Source organism: Oreochromis niloticus, linkage group LG12 (genome assembly GCF_001858045.2).
Source record: "Oreochromis niloticus isolate F11D_XX linkage group LG12, O_niloticus_UMD_NMBU, whole genome shotgun sequence".
NCBI lineage: Eukaryota > Metazoa > Chordata > Actinopteri > Cichliformes > Cichlidae > Oreochromis > Oreochromis niloticus.
In genome coordinates, this window is record NC_031977.2 from 4794480 (window position 1) to 4803909 (window position 9430).

General features: G+C 39.3%; 1 long non-coding RNA gene across 1 annotated transcript; it reads right to left on the reverse strand.

The window, feature by feature from the left end:
• Window positions 1-3844: 3844 nt before the first annotated feature.
• LOC109204501 (uncharacterized) lies at window positions 3845-5266 on the reverse strand. Its single transcript, XR_003213265.1, has 3 exons — window positions 4842-5266; window positions 4715-4776; window positions 3845-4640 (listed from the first exon to the last, which is right to left on the reverse strand). It is a non-coding gene; the product is annotated as an uncharacterized LOC109204501 (long non-coding RNA).
• Window positions 5267-9430: the final 4164 nt, after the last annotated feature.

Below are 9430 nucleotides of genomic sequence, written 5' to 3' on the forward strand. Positions count from 1 at the left end.
AGGAAAGTTTTAAGCCTAATTTTAAAAGTAGAGACAGTGCCTGTCTGATGCATAGCTGGACTGGCCATCGGGCATATCGGGCATTTGCCCGGTGGGCTGATGGTGATTTTTCATTTTTATGGGCCAATGGTTTTTTATGTTTGTTTGTTTTTTGTTTTTTTGTTTTTTTGTAATGGTATAAACAATGAAAGGTGGTGTGACCGATGTGTAAAATGTAAAAATAACTCAGTTGTTTGGTGGTGGCTATGGCGGAGCTTCCATAGAAGCCAGCAGATAAATGAGGGAAAGGGGAGGCAGAAGGAGGAGAGACCCGAGGTGGCCGCCGGTCCAAGTGTCAGGTGAACTGAACTTCAGGTAATAATGATCTGCAGTCTATCTGGGTCAGATATAAACCAAGTTTAGGTATAGTTTATTTTCATTGTGCTGACTTTTTACAGAGTTTCTACACAGCTGGGTGGGTGCTATGATGTTACTGATAGTGAACTTTATTTTATTCATACGGTTAGTTAGTAGAGTTGCCAACCGTCCTGTAAAAAACGGAATCGTCCTGTATTCAGAGAAAATATTACACGTGTCGTAATAAGCTGAAAAGGAACACAGTTTGTCCCGTACTTCAGCTAGAATGAAAAAAAGACACAAAGCTGCAGTTATTCTGTGTCTTTACGCTGTCAGCTGTTTCTTCTTCTCTCATTCTCTCCCCCTCCCTCTCCTGTTGCTACTTCAATCATGAAACTGATCAATGATCAGCTGATCGGCTTTTCTGACGCAAGTCCCATCTGTTTGTTTATCGCCCACTTTGCGCCAGAAAGAGGAAACCGGCGGATGTTGCGCTAAACAACAGCAGCAGGTTTAAGCTTGATCAGCTGTTGTTAGAATTTATTTAATATTAATTTCTAGTATCAGCTGAGGTTTGCGGGAGCCACAGCCGTAAAAGCTGCTGGTTATGATATCGGTTTGGATATTCTGGTGAGAGGGAAACATGAAGCTGAAACCAGGTAATGTCCTTACTGAATCATCAGAGCTGAACAGGTGATGGAGAAACAGGTTTACCTTTTAGGTGACATGGATGAGTTGAAGGGAAGTTATGAACAAATAACACCAGGATCCTTTTCTAAGTAGCTGACAGCTGGTAACTGTGAAGGGGCGGGTCTAGCAGGTAAGTTTTGCCAGGGGGCCAGGTAGGGCATTAACAGGGAAAGGGGGGCACAAAGAAATACTTTTGTTTCTTATTCTGATTTAAAATGTCTCGCTTTTAATAAATAATTATCTGAATCTTACAACCAAAGTTTTTATCTGATGTAAAATGTATAGAAATCATACATATACCAACAAGACAGTGCACATCACTGTCACAACAGCGTTTGTTTTCATTCAAAGGCTTTATGGCTTTTCCTATAATACCTGGTGGGCCAGTCTCTAGTCAAAATGCCCGGGCCGATTTTTTGTCCCAGTCCAGCCCTGGTCTGATGTGTCATTTGGCTTCATGGATAGATAAGTTAGATAAGCTGGGTTTCATCTGCATAGCAATAACAATTAAAAAGAAAAGACTTTCTGATGATACTGCCTAAAGGAAGCATGTATAATGTAAATAGAATTGGTCCTAGCAGAGAACCTTGTGGAACTGCATAATTCACCGGTGTGTGAAGAAGACTCCCCATTTACATGTTCCAACTGGAGTCTGTTAGATATATATGATTCAAACCACTGCAGTGCAGTAGAATCTCTGTAGTAAATCTCTGAGGTTTGGGTCCACTCTCAGAGGCCATATGAAGATCTTTTGTGACCTTCACCAGTGCTGTTTCTGTATTGTAATGAATTCTGAATCCTAACTGGAACTTTTCAAATGAACCATTCCTCTGCAGTTAATCAATTAACAGTTATACCAATATTTTTGAATTAAGCTTTGAAATAAAAGAAAGGTCAGAGATTGGCTAATAAGACAGCTGGGTCAAGTGACAGCTTTTAAATATTTGTTTAATTACTTCCAACTTAAACGTCATGGGCCCATTAATAGTGACAGACTTATCATATAAGACTGATGCATTAACCGATGGTGGGAATTCCTTGAGCAGAAATAAAGTTTAATAGACATGATTTGGAGGTAGTAATTATTGAACTCAGAAAGATCAGTTGAGGAGTCTCAATAAACATCTGTAATATTGAACGTTTCTGTACATAATGATACGTCTGTTGATATGTCTGTGGGATGGTTTTGATTTTTTTTCCCTCTACCAGTAAAATTTTGTTTGTGAAGAAAAGCATGAATTCACTACTTGTTAAAGTTAGAAACAATCAGGTCAGAGAGAAAAACGAGAGAGACAGAGAAGGCAGGCCAGCGCGAGAGAACTTGGGGACCATGAAACACTGTTTTGCAGCCACAGTATCTAGGCACCTCACAGTCGACATTGAACTCCTTTGTATTCTAAAATATTCTAGAGTTAAATGGACACTTGGCCCAGTCACATAGAACTTTAATATTGTTTGTTTAAAGAAAATTTTAACGTATTCAAATGATGCCTTTTGTGCGGTTAATGAATGGTGAAATAAAAAAGGTCATATAGGCTTTTACAAGTCAACAAGTGCAAAAAAACAGGACGGTTGGTCACCCTACCTCAACGTGAATAATAGATTTGAACTTTATTCCAAAGTGCAATAACTTGCACTTTGTTGACCGAAATAAATTTCACTTTCAACTTTTCATTGACATCCGCTTGCTTCACTAAATAACATAATGCCATAGCATACTTGTTTTTTGTCCCCTTGCTTTGTCCATTATGAAAAGTAACGATGAGGCAACCACATTTAATGCCCAGCTCTGACTTTAAAACTGGGTAATACGGTTAAGGCCAAGACTTTGAGACCAAATCAAACATACAGTGGGATGCGAAAGTTTGGGCAACCTTGTTAATAGTCATTATTTTCCTGTATAAATCATTGGTTGTTACAATAAAAAAAATGTCAGTTAAATATATCATATAGGAGACACACAGTGATATTTGAGAAGTGAAATGAAGTTTACTGGATTTACACAAAGTGTGCAATAATTGTTTAAACAAAATCAGGCAGGTGCATAAATTTGGGCACCACAAAAAAAGAAATAAAATCAATATTTAGTAGATCCGTCTTTTGCAGAAATTACAGCCTCTAAACGCTTCCTGTAGGTTCCAATGAGTCTGGATTGTGGTTTAAGGTATTTTGGACCATTCCTCTTTACAAAACATCTCTAGTTCATTCAGGTTTGATGGTGTCCGAGCATGGACAGCTCTCTTTAACTCACACCACAGATTTTCAATAATATTCAGGTCAGGGGACTGAAATGGCCATTCCAGAACGTTGTACTTGTTCCTCTGCATGAATGCCTTAGTGGCTTTTGAGCAGTGTTTTGGGTCGTTGTCCTGTTGAAAGATCCAGCCCTGGCGCAGCTTCAGCTTTGTCACTGATTCCTGGACATTGGTCTCCAGAATCTGCTGACACTGAGTGAAATCCATGTGTCCCTCAACTTTGACAAGATTCCCAGTCCCTGCACTGGCCACACAGCCCCACAGTATGATGGAACCACCACCATATTTTACTGTAGGTAGCAGGTGTTTTTCTTGGAATGCTGTGTTCTTTTTCCTCCATGCATAACGCCCCTTAGGCGGAGAAAAGGCTTCCTCTGGATCACTCTCGCATACAGCATCTCGTTGTGTAAAGTACATGTGGCAGCACGAGGAGGAAATAAAGTAAATGCGCTTTACAGTTTACAAGACAATGCCACCCTGGGAATTTCACCCAGAGAATACTGGAGGTAACACTAATCACCAAGAAGTCAGTTAGGTTTGTTATACTCAGTACAGAGACGAGGTTCAATGATAAAATAAGTTAACAATTTATTAATTAAAACAACGTATAAAAGCACAGTCATAAATATCAGTGTATAAATATGCTTAAAAAAAGGTATCCAGAGCCGAGGCTTACCAGTGGAGGGGCAGGGATGCCACGCACAAACTCAAAAAAAGAGGAGAAAACACCAAGACACAAGTGCAGCACTATCACACACTCACGCTAATAAACTAAGAAAAGGCAGGTGTGTACACTCAGAGGATCCCACCACCAAGGCACCCTAGTCTCCTCCACGTCGGCACTCCGCATCTGAATAAAAGAAACAAAGAAAATTATACAATTCGTTTGTATATAATATATTCACACGCTGGGGATAGCCCAACTGCAGGAACACACTGGTGGTCCGCAGCTAGAAAAAGGGCCTCCCACCAGTGGTGTAACAAAAACCCAAACTACAAATCAACAACAACAACAAAAAAAAAAAAAAAAAAAAAAAAAAAAAAAAAAAAAAAAAAGAAGAACATACAGCCTAAATAAATCTTTAAAATATGGAGCAGACGGAATCGCCGTAGTACTCCAACTGGCCGTCTGCCCGACTATAAGTTAATCTTCCAGTCAGTCAATCAACATGCACGCCAGCCGACTCGCGTGGCATGCATATAGCTGTTGTCCACGCCGACGTCCACTTTAAAGGCTGGCAGTAGTAGGAAAGAAACCTCGCAGCCGGAACAGACAGTAAAAGTAAAGCAAAACAAAGCAAAACAAAACAGCAGCACTTCAGTTCGCGTAGCGTGGCGTAAAACTAAGGCCCACACTTCCTGCAAAGAATAATAAGTAATTACTATAAAAGAACAATAGAAGGCAGAGATCGTAACAAAAGTTGATTACGTACCGAGTAAGCCGCGTCATAAAACATGAGCAGAATGGCTCAACGGAGGCTTCTACAGCTACGACCTACAAACAATAGCCGTTTACCACCAAGTAAGGTAACGTACACACTACAATGAGTAAACACCTACCAGCCGCGATGGAGGCTTCAGAAGTGTAACCCGCAAATGATCTCGGCAACACCAAAGGGAAGTCAGATGACCAAAGGGGAGATCACAGGTAAGCGATCCAGGGACGCTCAAATGGCCACTATTTATACTAGCGCCCCCTAATGCGCCTGGCTGAAAGTGGGTTAAACCAAGGAATAACATTCATCCTGCCACATATGCAGAATGGTTGAACGATGCACAGTGACTCCATCTGCTGCAAGATGATGTTGTAGGTCTTTGGTGCTGGTCTGTGGGTTGACTCTGACTGTTCTCACCATTCGCCACTTCTGTCTATCCGAGATTTTTCTTGGTCTGCCACTTCGAGCCTTAACTTGAACTGAGCCTGTGGTGGTCTTCCATTTTCTCAATATGTTCCTAACTGTGGAAACAGACTGCTTAAATCTCTGAGACAGCTTTATCCTTCCCCTAAGCCATGATGGTGAACAATCTTTGTCTTCAGGTCATTTGAGAGTTGTTTTTAGACCCCCATGTTGCTACTCTTCAGAGAAAATTAAAAGAGGAGGGAAACGTACAATTGACCCCCTTAAATACTCTTTCTCATTATTGGATTCACCTGTCTATGTAGGTCAGGGGTCACTGAGCTTGCCAAGCCAATTTGGGTTCCAGTAATTAGTTCTAAAGGTTTTGGAATCAATAAAATGACAACAGTGCCCAAATTTATTCACCTGCCTGAATTTTGTTTAAACAATTATTGCACACTTCTAATTCAAGATTCATAGATTCAAATGGTGAGCTGAAATTACCATTTGAGGTGAAACATCTCTTCAGTTTGAAACAAATGCAAAATAGAGGTGTCTTCACAAGGGATTTTATGATAATGCTAGGCACTCAGAGCCTAAAATTACCATAAAAATGTTAGGCAGAAATATAGGAACAACTGGCTGATTATCACAAAACCAAGCAGAAAAAATATTTAACTGATGAAAAGTTTGCTTATGAAAAGCTAAATCACTTTACAGTTGGTTAGAAAAAAGAAGTTCAGAAATAGAAATGTGTTTACATATGAACTAACTATGATACATGCTGATTTAAGTTTCTGCTGGTGGGTGCTTGATTCATACCCCCACTCCCACCGATGCCCACTGGACAAATCCAATCATGTTCACAAGCCAACAGATATTATCGAACACGAATAACTTAACTGATGAAACACCACGTAATGTGAAAGTACTAACAAATGCCAACAGATTATTTAGTAAAAAGGCCAACATAAATCATTTCAAGTGTGAAGAGCAACACAAATCTGTTACCACCATGCCTGATGTGCGATGCTGCTACAGGCCTTATTAACAGAGAAAAGAAGTTACAATGACATAGTTACATAGACAAAGATAACATACAGGCCCACACAGTAGATTTAGTCAAGCAACACAAAGTGCCACACAGCTAAATAAGCTATTAAAGTTTTCGCTCACCACTGATGTTAATCTACTCCTTTTGTGGGAAAGTGTTTCTCCTTGCAGCTGTGCACTTGAATTCATCTACTCCTGTAGATGCTTCCTTACCTCTAGGTTCTGATTTCAAGAATCATCCTTGTGACAGTTCGTTGAAGCACATGATTCAGTATTGGTCACCCCATTGGGGACCTTAGATATTTTCTCAGTCACCACATGCCTGTAAATGATCTTTTTTAAACTGAGGATGTTACAGGGACACTCAGGGCAAGTCCAGATCAATGGGAGCAGAGTTCTCAAATGTGCTTCCTGATCATCTTTCAGAAACTCCCCTGCATCTTGAAAGGTAGCTATGCAAATTCTTTTTTTATTTTGCTACATCTGAACACATATCATATCATTCTGATCATAAGCATTTCAAAGTTTTTTCAATTGATCTTTCCAGTTGCAAACATCTCTACCATCTCCCATGCATTCAAATGCAGAGGGTTGAAATCTGCAGCTCAGGAATCGCTCAGTACAATGCTTTGAAAACTGGCAGGTGGCACACCTCTGTCTTCTGGTCTGCGTGGAACCTTTAGTCTTGACATAATTGGGCTCTCCAAATTCAGGTCATGTGCTGAATGTGTTGGTCAGATAGGTAATCCAGAAATTCTTGTAGCATGCTGTAGTTGGAAGCAATGGCTTGTAACTATGCTGCTGTCAATTACATTGGGCACAAAGGTCTGAGAGAGGATGTGTCTTTGCATTGAAATTTGTGGAACCAGGAGAGTTGCTTTGGTGAATTTGTGATGAGCGTCATCATATCACACATAACTAACATGAAGTTGTGAGGGGTGAAAATATTTTCAGCAACATCATGCTCAACTAAAATGATAATATGTACAGTTAATGGGTATAGAGTACTCTAGACTCCAGCTGCTACATGCTCTTCCAGCTCAGTCACAAAATGTAAGTAAACAGATGTTGTATCTGTTCTTTGATATGTCAGCTGTCTGATCCATAATCAAAAAGAAAACCTCAGCAGACTTTATTTCTTAGCTTAGCATTTTCAGCACATCATGGTTCTTCATTTTAGTCATCTTGTCGATGATATCATGAGATAGCCACTTACTCTCCTTGTAAACCAGCCACGATTGGAACTCTGGTATATCTTTAGCATCCAAGTTTAAAAACTGGATCAGATTGGAGTCTGAATCTGTTTTCCGTCCATTCATCAAACCCATTTGACGTGATCTGAATTGTTCAAGTGCTTTAGCCCAGCTCGAAAAACCATGTTTAACAAAAGCTTTCAGAGACTCTTTATCATGTGTTGATGATAGAAGTGAGGCACTCACCAAAACAATAGAGACACTTTGTGTTTTGTGGAATCGTAGGCCATCCAGGAAAATGTAATTTTATAGTTAGCATTATAAGTTGGTGCCTGTGCTTACTGACAACTTTATATTGACACAAATATAAAGTAGCAACCTGAAAATTAAGCTAACTGAACTAAAAATCTGCCAAAAGCTTCAAGTCCTCAAACTTCCACTTTAGGCAGGCTGCAAAAACAAGTCAGTGCTCATAGACTTCACAGCATTAGAAACATGTTTTAAACTTGGTGCAAAATATGGTTTTGCACTCTTCGGATAGTTTTCTCCTTTCAAGCATTTTGTTTTTAAATTCAGCTGAGTACTACGCTTTGGGCATGGCACTTTGATAGACAGATGTCCAGTCAATTGATTCTGTCTGCTAGGCCTCACCTTTGCTAATTAAAGTGTCAGAGCTGGAACTTTCTGGCATGTTTGTGCTGTTAGTGCCTTTTCAATAATTTTTAATAGGATTATTGGGCAAATAGTATTGCTTACTGTGCCTCATTTAATCATTCACACAGGCACTTTTTTCTGTGTCTAAGTGCTTTCTTTATAACATTCACACTCCAATGAATGAATTGAGGTGTATCCTGCTCAAGGACGCTTAAGCATGGTGCAGCCAGGAAACGAACCACCAGCTTTCCAGTTACAACTGTAGCCTGCCCCACTGTGTAAAGTGACTTCGGAGTGACGTCTTTTATAAGTCATTTTTGGACGTGCAGTCCACTGAAAGGTTTGTTTTGTAACACTAGGCGACGTCTTTTTTTCAGTGTCTATGAAACGTCTAATGTTGATGTCCGTAGGACTTCCGTGTACAAGCTCTTTATAGTCCAAATATGGTTGTTGTGTATGTCTTTTCAATGTGAAACTTTGACTTATTTTAAACATCATTTTCATTATGCTTCCATAGGCTCTGTAGTGCCGTGTTTCCAGAGGGTGGAGCACATGGTTTTTGTATAAAAATACTTATGTGTGAAGGAATGCAGAGATCAGCAGACATCTCCAAGATGGCACGCGCTCTTGACTCTACAGTGTCACGGTGGATATGGAGCAGAAGTGTCCCACAGGCAGTTTGCAAAATGTGTGCATCGACAAAGACTGTCGAGCAGATAGTCCAGTTCATACACACACACTTGCGCAAACTTCTCGTACTTTCCAGTGCAACTTCTCTCAGTCCTAATACCAATCACATCCACATTCACTTTTTCTTACACAGCTCTTCACAATAAAACAGGATATTTGTAAAAAATTAAACTTCTTAAGCACATTGCACTAATTTTAAAAGGTATTCCAAAATTTTCTAAATACTTTAAAATAAAATAAAAAATACCATTATTATTTTACATTTTAACATGGATTTCAATGTTTTTAATATTCACTATAATAAATGACAGTTTTAATCTGGATACAAACAAATAATTTGATTAGTTGAAATAGATAAACCAGTTTAAGAAAAACAGGAAAATGTAACATAACAACAAAAACCCCACATGCACTGAATAAATCAATAGGCTAACACATAATACATCATGTTTGTTTATAAATAATCTGTAATCATATGTATCATGTTGTATCACCAATGTTGATATTTGTAAATAAAAAATATTACATTTATTAATCATGTTAATTTCCTGCACCTGACCTCCATTACCCAGTCCAAAGGTCAAATGTTGAATGTCATATTGACGTCCAAGTTGGATCATTTTTGGACATCCAAATTGTAGACCGAATTTGGGCGTCGTTTAGATTTCCAGAATTGGTGATGGACCGATGGACCCAATATAGACATGATCTGCACGTCTGT